This window comes from Crocodylus porosus, unplaced genomic scaffold, assembly GCF_001723895.1.
Source record: "Crocodylus porosus isolate Cpor-Errol unplaced genomic scaffold, CroPor_comp1, whole genome shotgun sequence".
NCBI lineage: Eukaryota > Metazoa > Chordata > Crocodylia > Crocodylidae > Crocodylus > Crocodylus porosus.
In genome coordinates this window covers 13660800-13687279 of record NW_017728950.1, presented here as the reverse complement: position 1 = coordinate 13687279, position 26480 = coordinate 13660800, and the positions used below count along the sequence as shown (strand labels likewise).

Below are 26480 nucleotides of genomic sequence, written 5' to 3'. Positions count from 1 at the left end.
TTAATGACTCTGCATCAATTTACTATCTTTAACTCTCAGTAGACTATCTAGTGATCTTTTGAGAAAAGCTAGCAGCATCTAGCAACATCTTGAGGTTTATTAAGTGAATTCTTGTTTTCAGGAGCTGGCCGCACTATCTTGGGCCCCTGGGTAGCAGGAACATGCACGGTGCTCCCCTTGCCATCTTCCTACTAATGTGCATCATCAACCCACTGATAATTTTGAGTGATGAGTTTTGGCCTGCAAGAAGAGGAACAGTAGGAAAGATAGATGAAAGTAGTTTTTCATGATTTTTTCTAAGCCTTTTCAGTATATATTTTTATCTATTTTTGTATAAAGATATTTGCAAAACTTTTCATTTACCAGAAAAAAAATATAGAGTATAAATGGAACAGGAAAATCCTACATGCATTTTTCCACTTGGTCCAGAACATTTTCTGTTTTGAAAATCAGGCTTTGCATATTTGGAAACCAGATAGTATTCACACTTGAGTTTTTGGGGATATTTTATGCCTGTTTTAGTATACATTACATCTCTCTCTCTGGGAGCCAAAGGGGAAATGCACAGTACTCTTAGTTTGGTTGCTGTCTAAAACCAAGAGCTAGTCAGAAAAAGAGTTTTATTTGGTTGTGTTGCTAATTTATTTTAGCTTGAATGCTTCCCCCTTACAGCTGGGGAAAGCCAATATATATCAACTAAGACCAAAGAAAAGTGGGGTAACATCAGGTCAGGTTGAAAGTGAATAGGTGATATTCATAAACAAGTGTTAAGTCATGCTACAGTTAAAATCATTAGATTTAATATCCACATTCAACAGCCTCATTTCCTGCTGAGCTTAGCAGTGGAATTGCTGAAGGTACATTTTCATTCTCAAAATATCAGAGACTCTCCAACACAGAGAAGATTTGGTCATTCTGAATTCTCTGTGACCATTTGGGCCATAAGGCCAGGCTCCATTTTTCTTTTTAGTGGAGTGAATTCAAGAAAACTTTGTTGCTTCAGCAGTGAGACCAAGAGTGAATTTAGGCCCGCAGGCAATAATGACTTGTTGCAACCCTTTATGTCCCTTAAGAAGGTCATGATACTCCTGTCCAAATCTAGCTAAACCAAAATCTTCACTATTCAAAAGTCAGCCAGCTATTGTACATGGTTGAATATCTTGGAACTGATTTTTAGCCTGGCTTCAACCCAACCTCCAATTTTGTGACTGGAATTGTGTGCCTCTAATCAAACGAAAGTGCTATAGTTTGCAGATACACAGTAGTTAAGCATCTGCACCCACAGTATTACTAAATGTATGACATTATATCATTAACAGTGGTTCTGCAGAGCTGTTTGTTCTGTGTTTTGTTAGGTTCCTCTTAAATAATTATGTTTTGTTAGGTTCCTCTTAAATGTTATGTAAGGTTCCTCTTAAATAATTTGCGGAAAGTCCTACATGAGTAGCCCCAAAGATATCTGCTAACAACAAAGAACATCAGTATCAAGTTTGTTATTTTTACTTAGTCAGCTGAATGGAGGTTCAAACTGGACTAAATGAGAAAAAAAATCTGGACTTTATCCAGAACTTGCCATGTGTCAGAAAAAAATAGGACCTATTATACAATTCCCTTGCCTCTGCTTTTGAAGTTTACTGTAAGTTTTCTTATCTTGCACACTAATTTTAAGCAGCCTTTTCCTGCTAAACTTTGAATAGCGCTGAAAAGTGTAGGAAATACAGAGAAGTCTCCTAAGGTATGAAAAGTTTATTTGAGGTCTGGCTGTCATTAGTTCGAAGTATATTATGTTTTTGGAGTAGTAACTACATAAATTGGGGGTTCTGCAGGAAAATCATAATGAACAATTAATAGAGTATTTGGATTTTCATAAATGAAGCAGACTAAATAAAATCTGGCAACCTGGGATAAATATTTCTAAAAGTCTCTTGTGACTTTTTTTACACTTATTCAACTCACCATCTTCATCTACTCAGAGAAAACACATCAAAAAATGCCTTCTATTGTTTACATTTGACACTTACAGCAAGAACAGAGAGAGCAATCAAAGACTGTTCCACAAGATCCATCCATCTGTCACAATGTTTTAGAGAATACTGCTGTGACTGCAAAATTCTTCATGAAAATTTAAAATAAAATACATGCAAGTTGGTTTAAAAACCCACACAATTCATGTGGTGAGGCATATGAACTATATCATAAGTTACGATAAAAATTAACGCAGAGAGCATAGTTTGTGATTTATACTCAGATTCAAACTTAAGATCTGGAATTGATCAAATTTAGAAATTTTTTGTCTGGGCTTATTTCTTGTCATAATGATGTCATGTTATTTTATTTTGGCAAGTTCTAATTAACTTTGTTTCCACTTGAAACAACAGAATCAGGTTAATGTAGCATGGAAGATGACGTCACACATCATCTTGAGGCACTTATGGAAATTTCTCCCTAACCAGCCAGGTATTTCTGCCCTTTCCACAACAAGACATGAAAGGAAGACAAGGGGGTAGAAAAGTGAGACCAAGTCAGACAAGCTAAAGACTGGAGAAGGACAAACATATTTTCTATCTTGAAAAAGGAGGCAAAGATGGGGAAATGGGTCAGAAGGGAAGAAGAAGCAAGGACAAATGGATGTGTGTTTGTCAGGACCAGATTGTATCAGTCTAACCCACCTTCTTTATTTCACTGGGTAACTAGCTTAGAAGATAAAGGAGATGTAGCAGATGAGCTATATCTTGACTTCAGTGAGATTTTTGATGCTGTCCATATAATGTGCTTATAAGCAAATTAAGGAAGTATAGGCACACAACTGACTGAAAACCTGTTTTCAAAGAGTATATTTACACTGCAGCAATAGAGAGCTCAGTCTTGCTGCCCATCCACCCATTCCTTGCCCTGATGTGTCAGCCCTGGAAATACGACTCTAAGAACATTTTTGGAGCACCCTAAGGTGCTCTGCTCTTCAGTATGCCAGAAATTCAGGTCTTAAGTACAGTTCCAGAGGAAGTGACACCAGGGACATGTCTACACATGCAAATAATTTGGAAGCAGTTTGGTCTAGAATAAAGTACTCTAGAGTAAACTCTCCTGGGCATGCATCTACACATTCAGGCACATGAGAGCAGATTTGCTGCTCCTAGCAGCAGACTGCTGCCACCAAGCTCCCCCAGCAAGGGGGAGCTGGGACAGCAGTCTCCTGGTGGGGGTTGAGATGTTGCTCCCTGGCCCCAGAAGCTGCCTGTTGCTGGGGCCAGCTCCACCACTCAAGCCCAGATGGGGACAATGGCAACCTGCCTTGGCAACAGGGAGCTCCCAGCCCCCACTCCATGATCACAATCATGGGGCTGGGAGATCCTTATCCTTGTGGTTACAGGACTGGAGCCCAAGGCTGCAGGAGCCTGAGATTGCAGGAACTCAAGATTGTGAAGCAGGGGCTGGGAGCTCCCTGCTGCCAGGGTAGGGGGTCATAGTGCCCACCCTGGCTCCCATGGCAAAGCCCACCCTGGTAGCAGGCAGCTCACAGGGCCAGGGGGCAATCTATCATCCCCTGCTGCCCGGCTGACTGGGAATTTGCTTCAGATCAGGCGTCTACATGTGCACCACTGTGCAGTAAGTAATCAAGAGTATATCTGCTACTTGCATTTGCAGGTAGCAAATTTACATGTGATTAGAGCAAATTATTGTGTAGTAAGCATCTGCATGTGTAGATGGTGATGCTTACTGCACAATAATTTGCTCTAATCTTGAGTAAAGCGTCTCATGTAGATGTGCCCCGTTTCATTTCCAGCAATGGCATATGCAAAGGGGAAACAGGTGCATGGCAGAAAAACAGAACTCTCTGTCCCACAGATTTTCCTAAAGAATAGTTATCAATGGTTTACTGAAAAGCAGGAAGTGTATCTCAAATGGGATACTGTAGCAATCTCTTTTGTGACAACATTTTTCAGAATTTTAATTTACAACTTCCTCTGTGCAACGGGTTGGAGTGCATGATCTTTCTATCCCTATATGTCTGCAGCCCCTGGTCAATGTTACACATAAGAGGCATTGAACATATTCATTGTATTTCAATAGTAATCCACATTCAGGCAATTAATGGCATGACAAAACAGGAAACCAGCCACAAAAATGTTCCACAAAATTTACATTTAATATTTTTGTGGCTGGTTTCCATCATGCCTTAAATTGGACATGTGGCAGGATCCCTGCCATGCAGACTGATCCCAGGATCTGTGGAGCAAGGCACTTGACACATCCCAGCAATGGAGACCCTGGAATCAGGAAGAGGTTACATAATCTCTGAGACATTAAAAAAACACACGTGCAGCCTAGCTACACACAACAGTTTTCTGCCATCCTCAGCACATGGGGCTCTGGGACCAGCCCCGGTGCAGTCCTGGAGTTGAGCTGACAACCAGGTGATTATCAGTCTCAGCCCCAGGACTGTACAAGCTCACACTGAGCTATGGGCACCCAGCTTTCAACTTGCCAGTGCAGGAGGAACCCAAGTTCATGTTCCCAGGTTCCCCCTGCACTGTCAGAGAGTAATGGTGTGACTGGGATCTGATTCTCAATACCAAAATTGTGCTTCCTGCCATCCGCATGTGGCAGAAGGCACAACTGTTGGGATTGGGGAACACTTCCCGTTGTGTCAGTAAATGAATGTGCCAGGGGCCTAAGATTCTAAGTACTTGAGGTTTTTTTCTTTCTAAGTGATATATTTGTACAGTAAAAAAAAGTTATATTTTTAAATGTACTCAGTGTTAACCAAATACCATCTGTGAAATGTTAAGGAAGTAAAAGAAAAATAATTGAGAAGTCTCAACAGAGGAATAATAGGACTAAAAATATTCCCAATGGGAGGGAGGTCCTTATTACTGGAAATTAAATTTGACAGATGTCAGTTTGTCAGTGAGTATTCGTTTCTCTTTGATTTTTTTTTCCATTGTAGAAGTGTATCAACTGTTCTGGCAAGACAAATTGCCCTAATGAAGACAGGAATGTTAACAGCTTGAGTTTGAAAACCAGCCCCCCAGTCTGCACCCACAATTAATTAAAGTCACAATGATGGCAGTTAGGCATCCATTTGATGTGTAGGTTAGCCATTTAAATACCACCTTTTGCACTTAATAGTTAAGGGGATATTATTCATTTAAATTTGCCTCCTTTTTAATAATAATATAACAACAAACTTTCATAAAACCCAAGCTTAACAAAAATGTGTTTACATATTAAAAACAGGTTGTTTATATGCTCACGTTTTAGTTTCCCATGGGTATAAATTGTTCGGCTTAATCTCTTCACTATGTTCTGACCAGAACAAAGGCTTCAGAGCTTTTTGCCTCCTTTAGTAAAACCGTTCCCTCATTGAGCTCCATCCATTGTTTATTTGCATAAGCAACTGCTGTATTTTGAATGACAACAGACTTTTTCAGTATAGTGTGTCATTTAGGGAGAGGTATGAGCTGAGCCAGAAAAGGCCATGCTTTTGCTAATATAAGAGTATTCACACAGGGGTTTATCCTGTCATAATTATATTGGTTTAAGTACACTAGTAAAACTGATGTATATAAATGTTATCAATTATAATTATATACAATATTGTTATACCAAATACCATTTTCTTGTGCCGGTAAACCTTCATTGATTAAATAACTTTACTGGGAAAGTCACCATGTTTGGAAGGTTTTTATTGGTTTCATGGACTTCGTGGTTTCACATGGGGAGAAGAAAGTCCTAAAAAAATTATCTTGTGCAACTGACTCTATTTTACAATAAGCTGCTCTAGCCACAAATTATAGTTATTGTCAAATTAACAGATCTAAATCTCCCTAAGTAAGAAGCCCAAATAGCGTCAAATGGTAGAATGTGCCAGCAAGCTGTCTGTACTTCAACAGAAGCAGAGTACTGGGGGAATACTGCAGCCTCAGATCTTCTTATAGCAGTGTTGATTCCTGAAGATTTTTACTAAGCTGCTTTTGTGAGATGTTGTGAGAACTGCAGTGTTGCCAACCTGAACATTAAAAAATCATGAGTCTGCCACAAAACTTATGTATTGAGAACATGAGCTTCACAAACCAGTAATAAATGTTGGAATATTTTTTACATCTCTACCGCTTCTTGAGCCTCCAGTGTGAATTGTGCTCACACATTCAATCATTTCTCTGCATTCATGAAGGATCGACACTTGCATTAAACAAAAAATAAAAGAAAAGTTATGTAATTATTTGTCTGCAGGAATTGCAGCTTTAAGAAAGAAGGCAGGGTAAATATGCACTTTATAGACTATATCTTATAAATAAGATATTCTGCTCTATGTTAGTCATTTCACATCATCTGATGAAGTGAGCTCAAGTTCAAAAAAGCTTACACTCTGTCTATATTTTAGTTAGTCTACAAGGTGTATATCTACCCTGCCTTTTGCCTGATTTCAGACTAACGTGACTAATTACCCTCTCAGCTTTAAGTAAAACATACATCACATGTATGTGACTCACAAAATCATGAGAGTTGCCAATACTGCCTTTGCCAGCCTAGTAGTTGGCACCACTGGTTTCTGGTTATACTCTATAGTTTAGAGTATAGAGTATAGAGAAAACACTTATGAGAAGGGGTTTGTGGAATCCAGAAGAAGGCCTGAAGAGATGCAAGGGCAGACTTCAGCAGAGTGCTGGGTTATATGTTGGATAAGAAAAGACTAGGGTGAGTGAGAATTTGCTGGGATGAGAAAACATAGAAGGAAGGTAAGAGATAAGGGTCTGAGAAAATGAGCAGTTCAAGGAGCTGGCAAGAGACTGTGGAGGGGTTAGGGGTTGGGATTGACTAGAAGTAATGGGTTGCAGAGGTGACAGGAGACCAGACTATGATGTAGGAGGAGATCAAGGAGAGTGAAGAGGGATGAAAGAGGAAACTGAGGGGAAATGGGATTTTGAGAGCAAAAGGAGACTGCACAGTTTTGCCAGCCCACAACTGTATATTTTCACTAGCAATATGCAAACCTTTTACTGACAAACTTTTTTTTAGTGACAAATGTTTTTACTGACATAAGTTTTACATAATGTAAATGTAACTCTTCTGCCAAACCCTGGCCAAGGACCAAAATTCAAACTGAGGGTTTAACACCAACCATAGTAAAAAAGTTTGATTGTTAGTAAAAAGTTTGTACATCATCAGGGGGAAAAAAATCTTGGATTGGCAACCTTGCTTGACTGTAGCAATAGTTTTCCACCATACCACCCCCATCCCAGAGTTCCCCTACTTATCCCCACATCTGACACCCCTTACCATACCCACCCCCCAGCCTTATCCTGGCTCATCCCCCGCTCCCAGCACAGATCACCAAAGAAACAGTACTGTCTGCCTACCTGTGAGGTAAGCTGTGATACAGGCATTGATTGGATACAGCAGCACATAACTGATGGAGGAGGGGACTATGAGCTACAAAGCCCTGAGAGAATGCTTCCTGGGGATGATAGAATGGGCTGGGAGGCAGTGCAACACCTTTGCTGGGGTAGGTCAGCTGGATCTGCATTAGTCTTCAGGATAAGGGTAGTAGTTCTGCAGCACAAGACTTAAAAGGTTCTATAAAGTTTTGAAAACAACTTCTCTAAGGTTCAAAAAACGAGAATGCAGATAAGGAAAAAGAAAGCAAAACTATTATTTAATTGTATTATTTCTTTTGATTTATTAACTGCTTTCAGGAGTATTGGGTGGGCTCAATTCAGGAGTGCTGAAAGATTGGGATTAGAAGCACCTTGACAAATTAAGTGTACAGAATTCTTTCACTTTCAATAATCTAAAGGGTTTGTTTTTTTATTAACCTATGTTGACTAATCTGAATCTTCACATTTTTTATGTTGGCAGTCTGCTTATAATGGTTTAACTATGCCTACAACTATTGGCAGACATGAATAGAGGATTGGTTTTAAACTAAATTCTATGGTAGAAGATTCATTTTTTTAAAGTCATTTCCTTCTCCTTTTTGTATAACTGACTGCACTGGATGGATTTCATTATACAGAGCTATGCCAAATTATGTTCCATCATGTGATTTCATGTGACTTGATGTAACCTGGCACATCATCACTTATCCATTGTGTGGCATGACCAAATTAGTGCTTTACAAAGTCTTGCAAAAACCAAGTGATAGCAAGTAATTAATTACCATTACAAAACAGCTTTAGAAATCAGAACAAACTGGAGCTGTCTGATTGGCTGGCAGTATCAACAGTCCTCAAGTGTGGCATGAGTACGACCATTTGTTCTATTTTATCTTTGTGCAACTCCCATTTAAAACTAACGACAGTGCAAGCTGTGTATTTCAGGATGCAGTTCCCAGGATATTGAACCCATTCAGCTTCAAGCCTTGTAATACTCAACACATATGGAATGATCCTGCTAAAATGTGCTTTGTACTATATTTTAGGTAAAGAACAACGTGCAGCAGGGAATGCAATTGGGCAATAAGCTTTTCCTTTAAATGCTCATTGAAGCATAACGTCAAAAATAGGAGTGTGCAGCTCCTCATAGTTGTTCCCTTGCTCATTTGCACTCCGTGGAAGTATATGCATATGTGCATAATTGACATGTAGAATGGAAGGCACATATTTGTCTGAATACACACCAAAAGGTACATCTACAAATCAATTCTTATCCCCATTCATATCAATGGTAAAGCTCCCTGTTGACTTAATTTAAGTCAGACTTTAACCCTTATGTTTTTGTCAGATTATTTCCTTATTCCTGATTGTTTACTTAGCTGTGAACACCTTGCTAATATATTAGCTATTTTCAATTATTCCATTAAAATTATATATAGCTGATCTTTTTTTTTCTGTCTGCTGGGAAAAAAAACCCAATTATTTCATGCAGAAGCATCTGGAATAAAAGTACAGTAAAAATCTATACATTTTGCTGTCAAGAAAAAGTGTTTGGATTATTGCAAAAGCCTGGAATATGGCATTTACTGAAGTATTATCTGGTTCTTTAACTTTTAAGGAAAGTAGCCAATATTAGAACAGGGCACTTGGAAGCAGAGCTTTGGCTCAGCATTACACACTCCATATAACAAAATGTTCACTGTTCTCAAGGCTTTGTAAGCAGCTACTTCACTGACTTGTATTTCAACTTTGGCCAGTCGTTTGTTTCTGTGCCTCATTTTAACCTTATGAAAAAGGGTTATCATTTTTCTTCAACTTTTTTTACTGTGGCTGAGGAGCACATGGCAGTGGGGTGAAGAAAGGAGGCAAAGGCAACAGATCATTAATCTTTACACATCTTGATTTTGTGCTGATCTCATCCTGAGAGATAAATTATAGCAGGTGAAGGAGTTGACAATGCCCTAAAGGGATCAAACCAGCAGCTGAGGATTATATTGCACACAGGAAGTTATAACCACGTCCAATTTCCTTCAGCTACATTCTGCATAGTGACAGGTTGGGATGGTGGGCATAGGAGTCACTGTGCTTCCTGTTAGCTCCTTGGGAAACTCCAGGCATGTCTACACATCATCCTATGGTGCGCTACAGTGACATAGTGATCACATGTGATCGCTAGGTAAGTCACCTTAGCAAGGCGCTCCCTAATTATAGCACACTGCTACGGTGACCTAGTGGGGAACTTTAAGTGTGCATCACCTGTATGGCACAGTACAGGCAGTTACTGTGCCATATTTTAGCACTTCCAATGTTGCTATATGACGATGTGTAGATGCACCCATCTTCTGCCAGGCTGATCCTTCTGCAACTGGTTAAACCAGTTCAGCAAACAGATTCTGCTAGTGAAGAGGCAATGGGAATGCTACTGATGATCTTGTCCTTTTATTTTTCCTTAGAATTTTTTTTCCAAATAATATGTAGCAACTATTGCTGCTAGACAGACTGATCTACTGTGGGTTATAAAATCAACCCTTCACTATTTGGGTACATGTACAGTTGTGATCGAGTTCAGTCTCCCTGTGCTGCCCTGTAAAATGCTAGAATTTTTATCCTGTTTTCTATTTCCTTTATTTCTTTGGGTGGGTGAATAGTTTAATTCAAACACATCCATATATGTGTATTCTGAACTCCACATTTTATTGCTTCATTTATACTTGACATGTATGGTTGATGATGCTTCTTAGTTAGCGTCTTTTAGTGAAAGGGGGAACCACTGTTTGGTGTATTACTAGAACTAATTCTTTCTTCTTTCCATACTTTAGGTTGATAAAAATTGCTACAGAATAACTGATTGAAACAATTAGGTGAATATTATTATATTACAGCTAAATTCTGATTTGATGACATGTGGCCTAGAGCTGACAATAAACTCCCTGCTCCAGCAGAAAAACATTAATCATTCTCTAATAAAACCATGAAATGTTGACATGAACAAGTCTAATTGCAATAATGACCTTAAATTTGGGCATTTCTTTTACATTAATCCCACTAGCTTTGGTAAAACCATCTAAGAGAACCATAAAACTCTGACATGAACAGGTCTAATTGTAATAATAACTACAATTACAGGCATTTTCTTAGGTTAATCCCACCAGCCTTTGTTAAACCTGGCAGGAGTTAAATATTTACTTAGGAGGACAGTGTGGTTTAACTAAGTTTCAATAAAAGCTTAGGATTTGACAGTAAGTGGAAAAAAAACAAGAATAAATTAAAAAGCCTGTTATTCCATTTAATTTGTTTTGGGCTGCTCAAGACAGATTCAGCTTCCTAATGTTAGAGTTACAATGTCTTATCTTTATTGTGACCACCTGCTTTTTCAATATTAGTATTGATTTTTTTAACATTATGCTGTACTGTTCAGACTGTGAGTTTAACTGCAGCGTTCACTTTGGGCCTGAGGCTTCTTACAAATCATTTTCACTGATATTCAATGAAATCTGAGTCTTTATTATTTTCTGTGGCAAGGAAAGATGATTTCTGATCTTCCATGTAAGCTTGTTTTCTTTCTTAAAACAGCAATTGCTTTCCAGAAACAAAGACAACTGTTATTGTGTCTATATGCAGACTGAAGATAAATCCCAGCAGCAAATTCTCACTGCTGTAATCACATTGGGTTACATTAATCCTGGTTGTAACATGACTTCAGTGCATTACATCAGGAATTAATTTGGTCTTTCAGGTTAACCCCCTTTTTACATGTGAGAATACTTAGGTTGAAACTCTTGTGACGAGTGCAATAGAAACTTTAATGAATGTGAATGATACAGGACATCACCTTTACAGTCCATCCACAAGATAATCACTTTAGAGGGGCTTGAGAGAGAGAAAAGTAAAAAAAAACAACCCTTTGTCCGCAGATACAGTAGCTAGCACATTGACTTTCAGCTCCATGGCTTGTTCTCTGATGTGCTACACTTCTACTGTTACTATTGCAAAAATAATATAAGAACAATAAAAAGGATTTTTAGTTCCATAGATCTGTATGTGAAAGAGGCCCTTCTTAATTAACTTTTCATAGAGAGAAGTAAGGCTGGAAAGGACCTCAAGAGATCTTCCAGCTTCTAGTCCAGGGGTGGACAATTATTTTGGGCAGAGGGCCGCTTCCTGAGTTTTGGCAAGCCATCGAGGACTACGTAACAGGCAGGCCGGGGCAGATAAATACTAATTTTCTAAATTTTTTAGGGGCCCCACGGGCTGGATAGAATGGCCTGGCGGGCTGCCTCTGGCCCCCAGGCCTCATTTTGCCCACTCCTGTGCTAGTGTAACCCAGAATCAAATCCTGCAACCTTGGTGTTATTAGCACCAGGATTTAACTAACTGAGCTATATGGTTGGACTTCACACAGTGGATCTTTATTAATGGTATTGATGTACCAAGCAGCAAGAACTAATCTTGGCTAGATTTGAAGAGCTCTTTATTTGTTTCAGCATACACACATGCATGCACATGTATATTTTTAAGCCATGCGCACAAATGTCCAGTTTAATCCGTGATTGATGCACATGTAGTTACCAGGCTGCACTCAGTAGCCTTATCTGTATTGATTTTTTAAATTCTTCTACAAAAAAAAGCATTGAAAACTGGAAATTTTAGAAGTATATAAGATCTGATATTCTAATTTATTTTTGTGACAGGATTTAATTTTGCCCAACATAGGCACATAATATTCATCTTGCTCTGTTTACCCTCTAATGACATTTTATAAGCACTCTTCAAAATAGAACTAAACCTTAATACTCAAGCTAAACAAAAAACCTAAATTTGAATCTTGACAAATCACCAATTTTCAGCTCCGTTGATGGCAATAGGCCATTCAGCGCTATCTTTATCAGAAATACCAATCAGTTTCTACAAGTCTAATTGCAATAATGACTGAAGTGTTTGGAGGGAGCCTTCTGAAACTTGGCCAGTGGAGGTTAGAAAGGGCATGACACTATTAAATAAATGTGACCTGCAAAAGTATGCAAGTGCAACTCCCATTAATGTCAACAGGAGCTGTGCATGTGTTTAACAGAGTATTTGGCCACTCTTAATATAACATCAAGGGTGGCCTGCTGTTTCCAGGAAGCAGGATTCTCAGGTACTCTTTATCATTAGAACAGTGATTCTCAATATTTTTAGACTCAAGGCACCCACGGAAAATGCCAGCTCCTGGTTTACTCTCCATTTTTGACTACAGAAAAATAATTTGTCTGTTGCAAAGGACTGAGAGAGATAGTAACAGGACACAGTGTTTCTGATATACTACTATTCCTATTTGGCTTCCTATTTGAAATTCCTATTTGAAACATCTGGGTTTACCCTGTGACTCATGTTTCACACTGAACAGTGCTAACATTATATGACACGCGGCACCCTTGCAAGGATCTCAGGGCAGCCCAGGGCTCCGAGGAACCCAGCTGAGAACTACTAGATCCACTCTCTACGAGTTCATTTTCTGTGTGTCTGACAAAAACTCAAACCTGATTTATCAGTTTTTCATATTTAGGAACATCTAATGAATTTAGAGAAAACCAGTCTCCTAATGATTATAATCTACTTTCCCAGAGGTAACTCATAGTATGTTTATGACTATGCTTACTTGTGATAGGTTTTTTTGAATGTTAATGGAAATAGAATTACAAAAGGAAATACATACAAATGTATTTTAATCCATAACAATCAGTGCATAGTTCTGGTCTAGCTTCAAGATTACAATTGTTGATATTAGAAATCCAGCTCCAGATAAAGCTGAAATCCACTTATTAAAGCTGGAATTTAGAACAAAGAAGAAAATCACATCATCTTCACTGTATTTTTATGTGCCATCCCAGAATAACAGTATTTCGGCACAATATATCAAATTAATATATTCAAGATGATGTTGTAATCCAGGAAATGGGAACTGATCCAGAAAATGTTGATTATCCTCTGGGTTTTTGAGGGAAAGAGACAAGGTTCTAGGATAAAGTTATGATGTTACTAAAGCTGTGACTCTGATATGATCAAGCATTAAAATCATAGCTTTTGCAAAGTCTTTGTGTTCAGTCTTTAATCTCCCCTAATGAACTCAGTGGTTATAGCTGTTCAACTTGCTGACATATTGAATTAGGTTAAGACTGGTTCCTATTCTAATATTTTTACTTAACATTATTTTTTTTCATTCATCTTCTGCAGTAACAAAAGAAGATATACCCTAACAGGTAAACTATTAACATTTTGGACACAGTTGCTATAAAGAACAGATTTTCATATAGTTAACTCAGAAACATATGCTTTGCTTTTTAGTTCTTAAAATGGCCTTAACATTTTGTTTCACAATTACAATTGTTTTGACCCTATTTGATTGCCTATACTAGACTCCATTTCTCAAGCAATGGGACAATAGTGTTTCCAGTGTAAATTTTGACTTCATTTAGTGGGCCCAATTATTTGTTCAGCCTGCAATGTAATTCTGTGCGGACTGACCAAAGGCACAGCAGCATATGCAAATATAAGCACAGTTTTGGCATGCAATGTACTTCTCTTCACCATGATTTCAATCATTTTTTTGACACAATGTTAAATGTGATTTGTCTCCTCTATACTCACCAATCAGTCATAGTCAACAACATGTCATTTAACTCTCCTCTTTACAATCACATTAACACCTAATAAAGTTTTCTAGTGAGCAAACTGGCAGCCACAGAAGGAAAGAGGCCAATAGCCTCAGAATAGAGGGTGAAATCCTGAGTATGACTTTGGTTTCTTTACACCACTTATAAGGGCTGGGAAGATAGAAAGGGAATCTAGAAATTCTACATCCAGCTAGATAAATATTTATCTAATGTAGGAACTAAGGCTGCTTTATGACCCCATCAGAAGTCTCGATGTAAGTACATAGTACAACAGCACTGTAGCAATTCTGTACAGTACCAGGGCCCGTTGACCCTCTCTGGAAAGATGGTATTCGTTAAGCAGGCCAGAGCTGTCTCTCTCTTGAGCATGAGTGGATCGAGGATTTTAAAAAGTGGGCTGTGACCAGTGACTAGTGCTGCATTGGTGCCTCCTGAATCTGGGGGGGACAGGACCCATAGAAGCCACCTACCCTGTCAGGTGGGGCACAAGCCCTACTGACAGCATCAGTGTTAGCCAGCGGGGGGGCACCGGCCCCATGGGGGGTGGGGTATGTGCACCCCTGTGAACCCCCTACCAGTCACCTATGGGTGTTGGATATACTCCTCCTTTCAGCCCCACTGATAGCAGACTGTGCTATGGAAACTGTAGCTAGGGACTTTCCTAAAGTCTCTTGATCAGGTAAGAATTCCCCCCACCAATTCTCAGCACCCACTGCCTTCCTATCCCTACTCAACAGAGTGCGCCCTCCTCCACACTTATGCCTCCTGGTGTAGGAAAAGGTTGAGGAGACCTGCCTGTTGCTGCTGCTGTCCCAGCTGCTGCTGTCCTGCTCCAGCTGGGGCTGTGGGAAGCAGCTATGCAGGGAGCCAGGCTGGTCCAAGGACAGTGGCTGGGGCAGGCAAGTTCTCCCCACACCTGCAGCTACCCCTCCTGTCTCCAGTTCTCTCACAGTCCAGCCTGAACAGGACAAGAGCAGTTCTGGAGCTTCCTCTGCCCCTGCATCAGCTGGGTGGGGGTGTGGGGGCAGTAAGGGGATGGGAGGGGAAATGCTGCTGAGCACAGAGGGGAAGGGACAGGGTGGCAAGAGTGGGGTAATTCTTACCTGCTGTGGAAACTTAAAGTCCCTGACTGCTGGTTTCACAATGTGGTCCAAAAAGGGGATGCAACCACACCACTGCACCCTTTCTGCACTGGTGACACATACGGGGTGCACACGCACCGAGCATGATGATGCACCCCCTGTGAAAAGGTGCTGCCAACACTACTGGCAGTGCCTGCGGGCAGTGGCCACTCACCACCGCCCTCCCCCTCGCTGCTGACACCACCGGTGGTGTCTGCGGGCAGTCTGCGATTGCTGCTGGCCACTGCTGCCACTGCCAGCAGCGTCTTCGGGTAGCCGCTGACACCTGGTCAGTGCTTGCCCCTCCAGCCTCTGGGGACATGCAGCGTTCATTCCTTTCTGGATCCACCCCTGCTCCAGGGTTGTAAGTTTTGAGCATAAAAGGAATTAGAAGAAAAGGGGTAAATGCAGTAGAACAGGATCCTACATAATAAGCTCCAATCCCCCAATATGCAATGGAAAAGCATGCAGCAAAGAGATAAAATAAAACCTCATTAAAGGGCTTTAAGTTAACATCAAGGCCATTGTTTTGGGGATTTTTTTTAATATCCAGAGAACAACCACATACTTTTATTCTAAATTCATACCATTTTAAGGGACGGGAAATCGTCTTTACAATAGAGCACAGTGTCTCCTAGGCATGAGCACATGTGAACTGAACACAAAAGGGCAATTGCCTCTAGGAGACTCCTAAGCATAAATATAAGAATTTCATAATTAGTCTGCTATTCATGAACAAAAACAGCAGAAAAAGTATTCCAAGCAAATTATTTATTATGAATTATTTATTATGATGTATACTTAAACATACGGTCTCTTTCTCATCCTCTGCTTACTCTTTCTGTCTTACATAAAGACTAATATGTATTATGATATTTATATGCACTCACAGCCAATAAAAGAATAAGATATTCTAAATAATGTAAGAAAAGCATCGTGGGGTTTTTTTAATGATTATTTTTATAATACATCCTGCTACCCCTTTTTGACCTGAATGAAGTTTGGGGCATAGAGGGTTGTTTCTTTAGGAGGAGAGACCAATGATGGAGTCAGATATAACTTTGAGCCATCCTCTTTGTTTACAAAGAATATTTGAAGTACCGTTTCCCTGAATACAGAAGGAATCAAATAACTTACCGCTCCAGGCCTCCTTCAGCTAGCACCTGCCTCCAAACTCTCTCTCGTACCTCTTTCTCAGGACTTTGCTATCAATGTTTCTGCTGCAGTATCTAGTCTTTTTTTCTGCTTTCTCTTTCAGCTTCTCTGGTCTTTCCCAGTGCCCTAGGCAAAGGACAATAAGGGTGCAGACAGAGGTGCAGCTCCCCACTGTGACTGAGAGCACTTTGCAGAAAGCATGCTGAGTTACACTGATCCCCTGGACCTAACAGAAGTTCACTGTTGGTTCCATGGGGGAGGGAAATCTAGCAGCTGACTGCTAGCCTGCAGCTGGTTTCCCCAACCCTTCCTCCCTCCCCACCTGTCCCTGTTTTTAGAATGGGAGTGGGGAAGGGGAGCAGAAGGAGCTCCTTCTAGGGCAGGGGTCAGCAAAATGGCAGATCCAGGGCAGCTGGACTCCATTTCCCAGTAGCCCCTGCCTGCATGTCTGGAGCCAGTCTTCATGGAGACCCCAGCTGCAGCTGTGCTGTGATAGTGTAAGGTTGGAGTTGCCATGGAGACCAGCCCTGGGCACACTGGCCCGTGCTGGCAGGGCAGGGCAGTGCTCTGGAGCCACTAGGATCTTGTGGCAGGAGCAGCTTGGGCCAGGGCCAGGGCAGAGCTGTGATCCACTACTTGTATCTCCCTGCCTGAAGTGTGCAGGCTGCACATCATGCCCTGGCCTTGGACCAAGCTGCCTCTGACACAAAATCCCAGCAGCTCTGGAGCAGCCACCTTCCCTGCCCTGCCACGTGCCGTGCCAGTACTGGTGGGTGGGGTGGGTGAATTGGTGCTTTCCCAGCCTCACCTTCCAGTGGTGAGGCTGGGAAAGCCCCAGACCAAACTTCCTCTGCTCTCTTTTTCTCCCTCCCATTCTAAAAACAGTCCAGACGCTGGATACATTGTGCAGACAGAAGTTACAGAATATGCTGTTTAAAAACTTCTTCATCTGACCCCTCATGCAATAACAGTTCAGATTTTTGCCTGATCAATCATTTTTAAGCTGTCTGCAGCTGTGCACTTGTGTTTGGTCACAGCTATAGACCACTTACTGTGGCCAGATTGGGTGAAAATTGTCACCTCTGTCTGTGCCCTAAATGCCCTAGCTGCTGCATTTCTTTTCTGGTCTTCAGGGGAACACTTTGGACCCCATGATTCAATTTTTATTCAAGCTTTGCTGCATAGACATGTGTCTACGTTCCGGATGGTGCCCCTATTGTTTCACTTGCCTGGTTCTGCAGCAATACTCAAATTCTTTAAGAGAAATGAGGCTAATTTTTTAAATATTATTAATAGCATCTATAATAAAGTCATCAGTGTTTCCTGAGTCCTGCATATTGATTGACAGCAAGTAATCAGTACCTGAAAGCTTAAACAATTAAACTTTCTGGGAGTTAAAGATGATTAATTAGCTATTCTGCATTTTGATTTGCACATTCTGAAGAAATTGTACATAGTGATTACTAGAAATGTGAGGCCTTCTGTTTCCACAGAACCGGTTGATATTTTTCGACCATTACCTACCATTTCTGTTTACTCAGCGGATGACATCACAGGCCAAACTATAATCTTAAGTACAAGAATGTGAATCTAGCATAATTCCATTGGCCTCAATAGCTATTTCAGGTGACATCTGCAGAATTATTCCACATTTAAGTAGTATCCCTGCAATTATAACCAAGCCACCCATTCAAGTGCCAAATACACCCCAGTGATGAATCACTGTGGTGGTGGTTCAAGTTACTGGCTAGACATACATAAAGGATTAATCAGTTCTTATGTCTAAGCATGACACGTCTATAGCCACTATGAAAATCTTTTTAACAAAAGCAATGATTACTCGTGTTCAAAAAGTTTAGCAAGCATGTATGAAAGCTACCAATACAAAAGCCACTAAAAGTCCTTGGATTCTTTAAGAGGTTTTTTTAGGAAATATTTTTTGTACTCCATTATGAAAAGAGTGGTGGATGAAAGCTTTTAGATACTTTTGAATCCCTAAGACCATAAAGGGCAGAATGTTCAAATGTGCTCGGTATTGTCCCAACCTAGCTGAAAGCTGAGCATTTCAAAAATATCACACAAAATCATTAAGATGAAACAGAGAGAAATCATGATCGACCAGTATAGCAGAACTGATCAAATAATTATCACATATGCAAATACAATTAACCTGAACTTCACCCCAGTGCTTCTGTTGATGCCTTGGTTATCCTTTAATTACTTGCCTTTTATATAGATCATTATCTTAGAGAATGAAGGAAAAAAGATGGCTGAATAGCAAAACAAAGACTACTTAATTACAATATTTTTTCATGCAATATGCAATTAATTTCATATCAGTAAAAAAATAAGCAGTGAAGACAGCTTCATGGCTACATTAAAATCAATATTGTCAACAAGAACCAAATAGGCGTCTCCGGGCTATGCATCCTCCTACCCTTTGCTCAATTTTACTTTAATTATTTTCACTCCCAGGTAACTAATGCAGCCCTGATATCAATGGACCATGTACAGGAAAGTCATTCCTGTTGTATGTCTTCTGTAGGTATGCTTATCTTTAATTCCTTGGTTTGCTTTGCTTTGTTTTGTTGTATTCACGATGGTAAATTAAGTACTGATGTACTAGAGCTAGTCCTGTCCTTAGGCAACTGTTCCCCTCCATATTTTTAATCACATTAAAAATCTCCAAGAAGCAAGTTTGGTCCCATGTCAAACAGATGAATGGCATCAAAAATAAAACCCACCAAAGCTGTAAAATAGAATCTCTTTGCTTTTGAGAATGGAATGATTTTTACTGTATACAACCTGTCTGAATATCAACACTATCTGTCACATGCAGCTTAGAAAGTAGGCAGTACTGGTTAGCAGCTTAACACAATTAGCAGACACAATATAGCAGTCTTTCCCAACAGAAGCAGCCTCAAAGGAGAGTAAAAGTAAAAAGATAGCCAGATTCTCTACACCGTGACAATAATATTTTATGAGATCATCACAGCTGGAGCAACTATTAACAGAAGACTGTAAGTGGTTGACATCACAATGTGCAATCTTCTCAGCCTTTATGCCAAACATGATTTGTAATGGAGAAAGGGATCAGTCTCCATAAGCAGGAGAGTACTGGGCTTAAATCACATGTTAAAAATACCACTGGAGAGGCTTTATCTTCCCTGAATATTTAATCTTCCTGAAAGCTGCTGTCTGCATGTCACTACACCCTAATAGATTTGTACGTATTTACTGAAAGGTCGTTTTAATTGTTAACATAATATCCTGAAAGTTGTTCAATGTTTCTCATTTGCTTTGATCCAGGATATCATGGAAACTTAAAACAAAAGTATATACAAAAGCTGCACAGATCTGTGGGGGTGGGAGGGAAAACATCATTTTCGTTGTTTCTTGTGAATCCCAGACCCCTCTTCAGTGACCTCTTGAATGCTGTTTAATTTTGCTGATGTCTTTTTGTCTAATGCTTCATGTGAATTTTAAAACAACTGCTTTTAAGCATTAAGCACTGATACTCATCTTACTTTGTATTATGATATCTTGTGCCCTTTTACACTGTGGAAGCCTGCAGCTGTCTAAAGCTTAATTATGCATGAATGCAAAGCCCAGATGCTTGGCCAATAGTGCCTCAACAGAGTACAGTTTCTCACTTGTTTTTGTTTGAATTATAATTGGGTAGATTTATATTTCCCCAATTCGTGTTGTCACTTGTAAAGGTCCTTCCTTGCTTCTGCTGTCTTTGTTTGATTCTGCTTCTGAAGGAGGTTTTTTTTTTAATGTGAAGTGTCTATTATATCTAAGATAGGTCATTACTGCATTTGACAAATCCTTTCACCTTTAAGACCAAGAAAAAAAGGTACAAAAATAAGTCCCCTCCCCAATCAGTTCTACTCCAGATGGTTGGTTGTTGTTGGGTTTGTTTTTTTTAAATGAATAGTTAAATAGAGGCTGGCATCTGGGTTGAAACAAAGAAGGCTTGGAGCCAGACTTCTAAAAGAGAGAGTAGTAACAGGCTATAAAGCTCTACACCTGCTGAAAGAAGGTAATGGAGGCAGTGAAAGAGCATTTGTAGCTACAATTACCCCATATAGAAAATCTTTTGTCAATTGTTGTCAAGCACACATGGGTGGTCAATCTACAAAGTCAACAAATAGCATTGTCAGTGGTGTTAAAATGTATGGCCCCATCCTTTTGTATAAATTGCACAAATGAATGATTGCAATAGCACCTATTTTCAGAGTGCCCCACATAGTTACTCAAACTCTTCTTCAGATGCTATGCATCTCTCTTGCCTTGCTGCCTTTTGTTGGATTTAGAACATTGAAAGTACATGTGTGAAATACATTTATAATCAGCGTTTGCATGAACATCTTTTAGAATTGTGTGACTTTACGTTCAAAAGCAGGAAGCAAGGTCCTTGTCTATACACTTCATTTTGCAACTTGTAGTACTGGAAAAATAGATACGATTTTGGAAGTCAAAGAAATGGCACTCTTAGAAATAAAAGAGCTCATAATGGCACGTATCTAATAACAAGATAGTTGCCATCATAGGGTGATGATTTTCCCAGTAGCAATGATTTTCCCAGTAGTATTGAATCACAATTAGTGCCCCCCAATAGTACTGTGCAATAGCATCTTGTGCAGACGCAGACACTGTGCTCTAGATCTGGGTTACCCAGCTGCTGACTTGCAAGAAGTTAATCTTTGGCCCATGGGCTCCCCCTGGCTTCCACTCCAGGGAGCAGGGTAGGTCAGGGCAGCACTGTGCAGTATAGTCCACAGTGCTGGGGAACCCTGCAGTCAAAGAGCCTGCCCATGGTGGTGACGTGGAGGGGGGCACCTGGATGCACACATGGTGCAGCAATTGAGGGGGAGTGGCACCCACCAATGTGGTACCAAGGGAGTTTGCAGCCAGAGAGGTTGGGAGGGTGGGCTGTGATCCCAGGACACTAAATTGAACAATCCTGCTCTAGATCCTAAAAAGTTATAATTTTCTCACTGATGGGCAGAAGTATCTTATTTCTAGCTTTGGTTTACACATCAGTTTTGTATATAGCAAGACTAGCCAACTAGTGGCCTGTAGGCTACCTGCAGCCTGTGAGGGGTTAACATGCACCTTGGCTTCCACCCAGCCACCACTCCTTCTGTTGCTCTTGCTGCTATAGTAGCCAGGGGTTTTGGGCTCCCCCACTATCTTCCAGTTTCTGTTCCCTGCCCTGCTCCTGGTATAGGCAGTGAGATGGGATGGAGGCATCTGTGTTGCCCACAGTCCGGGAGAAGAGGAGCCAGACTGCATACATGTGCAGGAGCAGAGCTGGGCTTCCCACAGAATGGGCAGGGGATCAGGCTGCCTGCATGGTGAGAGGGAAAACAGGAGGGGCGTCCCATGGTATGAGACCTGTGCAGCATGTATCCCGAGGGTCTGTGGCCCATCACTGCCCAGAGGTTGCACAGCCCTGCTAAGTAGGCTGAGATGCTCAAGAACATCAGGTCAACTGTGGACTCTGAAATCTTAAGTTGATGCACCCCATGCACTGAAGCATTACCCATAGCACTTTCTGTGCTACCCCTCTTCCTGCTTGGAGCTGATGCAGTGAATGGGGGATAATGGGGGCATGTGTATAATATCTCTGCATCCTGTTGATTGCAGCTGCCATTCTATTATCTTTAAATTACTCTAACCTGGGCTAGAGATGAAGCATATACATCAGGGGCGGGCAATTATTTTGGGCAGAGGGCCGCTTACTGAGTTTTGGTAAGCTATTGAGGGCCGCATGACAGGCAGTCAGGGGCAGATAAATACTAGTTTTATAAATTTTTTAGGGGCCCCACAGGCCGGATAGAATGGCCTGGAGGGCTGCATTTTGCCCACCCTTGATCTACAATGTCACTCTGTGAAGTGCTTCCATGCCAAAACCTACATGTTTTAATTTTCAACATTGTAACACCCAAGTCCCTTTGTGGACTTAGGCCTGAAAGTTTCAGTCTTTCTTTAAATGGAAACCAGTGCAGGTCCCTTAATGCTTTATGTCTTTCTAGATTCTAGCACATTTCATTGAATGATCTTCTGGTAAATGCTTCTTATACCTGCAGGTGTTTCTAAATATGTATTTTAATGGAGTATAAAGGAATCCATTTTTTTTCATAATGTATTCCCTACTGGCCCTGACACATACCATTCAGCATATGTCTTACAAGGGACTGCAGGGTAACAAAGAAAAAATAATATCCACAATAGATAAGGGCTGTTTTTCCCAGTGGATGATGGGAAAATGATTGGGTGGGTAGAGGGCAATTCCTTTCCCTCTTGAAATTTGAGGCCCAGAAAGATCGAGCTTTTGTGTGTCTGTTTAAAAGGACTAAAATCCATTTACACATCAATGTCAGCTCTGGCTAGAGAAAGCCAACATTGTTGATGTTATGCTTGTCAAATACAAACAATTTGTTTTCAAGGGAGGACAAGTACAAAGCTTCTTGTCCACTAAACCAAACACATTAAATATGACCCTGTCTCTGGGCACATGTATGCTAGTACAAGAAAGCACTGGAGATATATAATTAATATTAGCTACCACACAGTAAGGTTAATTGTTGCTTCTCTGAACACTTAATCTGCAAGCAGTTGATAAATCCCACAATGAATAAGGGAGGCTCGTATTTAGGTCACACAAAGTCACTGCCGTTTTTTAATTTAAACTGTGCACTAGATTAAAACACAAGAGTATTTCAGGACGACAATTCAGAAGCAGTAGCAATAGGCTGTCATTTGGCGTAAAAAGTTTCCACAGCACACCCCAGGGACATGTTAATCAAAGCTTTTTAATGGATTCAGTCTGATCTGTGACAGGCTTTGTTCCAGAGATGGCATTTGCAGGATAGAGCTGCAAGTTATCAATAAGACACAGTAATTGCTGGGAGTGATTGAGCTTCATTCCTTAGGCTTCATACTATTCAGTCCTTTTTATTATCAGTCAAGGCCAGAGATGTCTTGCAATAGGCAGTCAAGTGATGACTTGTTTCTTTCTTTAATCCTAAAACATATAATGAAAGAAAATTAAGCGACATGAAAATTTAGATTAATTAAAAACCTTGCACCATTTATTCTTGTTTTTCCCCTGCTATGTTCTATATTATTATTTTTTTGCCAGGATTTGGTGGTAATTCTTCAATCTGCATCATGCACTGATAAATCCTTTTTAAGCAGTGAAAGCTTTTCAGTACTTAGCTAAAGGCTTCAATCCTTCCATTGACAGCTCTTTATTAAGTTATTCATTATCATTTGGAAATCAAAGCATTGGCACAATCAGTAATGACCAGGGATAACACTTATCACATACATGGATAGTTAGCTCTACATGCATTTAGGAAGGATATCTCCAAACGTTAAAATGAAAATGTCTCAGCGCTATTTGAAAATGTAATGGCAACCTAACATTTTTTTTATAATAAAAGGTCATAATCCTCCCTTTGTAACACCACAATCATTCCCATAGCAACAGATTATATATAAGGCTATGAAGGATTATGACCTCTTGGTATGAACAAACAGGAGGAAAAGATGTTAAACAAAAGAGGAATTTCCTTGTTTAATAAAGTGGTGAACAAGCCAGAAAGCCATACACACATGTGTTTGCACATGTGCGTTTGTACATACACGTCAGCACACGATAAACTGATTTTTTATAAATGTCATCATTTTGGATAGGCACAAATGCAAAAGAACATCACTTACTTTTTATTTATCTGGATTAAATTTAGCTAGAATACATCTACATTATCTGCCCACGTTATTTTGGTTGACTGTATTTGCTGGAAATCAGGTCAAATATGGATAATGTTAATAATCCTTTTCTTGATAAAGTTTTCCCATACTTACTGAGGGGATGGGTTGCTCTGGGAGTGGCAAAAGCAGACTTAATCTAGTTTAGTTATTTTCTGTGCCTCAGCTTACATTAGGAGATAATATTTTGAAATGGTAAGAAAATTTTTGTGCATTTTTTAAAATGCCAAATACTGTTTTCATTGAGACTCCATGTCTTGAAAATGTGTCAATTGGATTACATTTCATTTACGAAGCAATCAGTAACTATTTAATTAATATGCACATTTCACTTTTACCTTTTCCATTTTAATTTTTCATTACCGGATGTTGTTCATACAAAAATATTTTAAAAACATTTTAACGGGTCAAAGTCTGGATAAAATGTTTCAGTTTTATTAAAAGGAAGCTTTGATTGTCCAAAAACAAAATTTGGCTTGGAATTTGATTTCATGATGAGTTTTGAAATTTTTTGTTCCCATTCTGTTATGGATTTTAAAACAAATGCACAATTTTCCCTAAAACTTAATATCTGATTCCTGTCTACCACTAATACCATACTTTATCCCATAAAATGCACCCTGGAATATGAGTTACACCTTGTTTTTGAAAGGCAGAATGTATGAATTTCTGGTTTGTTCTTTATTACACATCGTTTCTTCCTGTTTCAAAGGTAAGATCTTTCCTTGCAGTAAGTAACTGAGTAGTAGCAGCTAGAGCAGGGGTGGGCAAAATCTGGCCCACAGGCCAAATCTGGACCGCAAGTCCTTTCTATCTGGCCTGTGGGGCCCCTAAAAAAATGTAGAAAATTAATATTTCTCTGCCTTTGGTTCCTGTCAAAAATGACAGGAACCAAGGACAGTAGGACCCAGGGGAAACCCAGCAGGCTTCAACAACAAGGGGGCTGCCTGGCCCCGCCCCGCCCCCCAGCTGGAATCCCCAGCCAGGTTTCTGGGCTGGGAGTACATGCCTGCCCCTGTGCGGGAAGCTCAGGTAAGGGGGAGGGAAGTGGCCCCTTCCCACCTATGCACAGTGCCCCACACTGCAGCTGCTTGCAGCCTGCTTGGGGCTGCCTATGCTGCTCTGGACAGCCCCATGCAGGCTGCAAGCACCTGCAGCATGGGGTGCTGGGCATGGGGTGGGGAGGGGCCGCTTCCCCCCTTATGCTCAGCTTTTCCATAGGCTCCTTCCCTGCATGGAGAAAAGCAGCCCCTCACTCACCCCATGGCTAGCTTCCCACATTGCAAGTGCTTGCAGTCTGCGCGGGGCTGTCCAGAGCAGGCACAGGCAGCCCCAGGCAGGCTGTGAGTGGCTGCAGTGCCAGGTTCCTGGCATGGGTCAGGGACGGGCTGATTTCTCCCGCACCCCGCACTTAGCACCACCTTGTAACCCGGCTGCACTGCCAGGCTGGCAGTAGGGAGGGTTACAAGCTCATGCTGAGCACAGGGAAAAGTGGCCCCTCACCTGCCCCATGGCCAGCACCCCATGCTGCAGCCACCTGCAGCCCACATGAGGCTGCCTGTGCCTGCTCCAGAGAGCCCCACACAGGTTGCAAGCACCTCCAATGCAAGGTGCTGGCCATAGGGCAGGCGAGGGGCCGCTTTTCCCCATTCTCAGCACTAGCTTCTTCTCTGCTGGCAAGCAGGGGGTCAGGGCTGATCATTGCCCCCTGCCTGTACCGCAGGGCTGGGGGGCACTGGGTGTGAATGGGCAGGGAGCCAGTGGGAGCATGGGGCCTCCACCAGTGTCTCGGGGCCAGTGCCGGTGGGGCCCAGAGCAGGGTGGCAGGAGTGGGGTACTGGCTGACAGGGGCTCTATGGAGCTGGGCCAGCTCCGCCCTCCCTGCTGGTGTAGCACAGCCCAGCTCCACAGACCCTTGCCAGTCTGTGCCCTACTCTGGGCCCTGCTGGTGCTGGCTCTGGGACATTGGTCCCAACATGGTGGCCAGGGTGCGGGGCACCTGACAAGAGCTGGGGCACCTGTCAAGGGGTGGGGCTACCCATGCAGGCCTCAACAGCCTGCCAAAACTGGGTAAGTGGCCCTCCACCCAAAATAATTGCCCACCCCTGAGCTAGAGTCAAATCTGCCTATTGTTCTGCTCTATGTGGATTACATGAAGATTTATTTTCACTTTGACCTGTTGAGCAGCAGAAAATGTTTTTACCATATGTCTTGCATAATAATGTACACTCCATTTTCCAGGAGCTAGCTTTTGGAAAAAGCTGTGTGTTGTTTGCAAGAAAATATGGCAATAATGCTTCCTTACTTCTCAAGTGGGGCTCAGTTTGCCATGTGTCTTACCTCAGATTGAAAACACTGTGCAAATACAATTGTATTGTTCTACATATCAG

At 41.1% G+C, this 26480-nt stretch overlaps 1 long non-coding RNA gene across 1 annotated transcript in view; it reads left to right on the top strand.

Annotated features, from left to right (window-relative positions):
* Positions 1-26480, top strand: part of LOC109323750 — a 68246-nt gene that overhangs the window by 27132 nt on the left and 14634 nt on the right. The gene's annotated exons all lie outside the window — the stretch shown is intronic.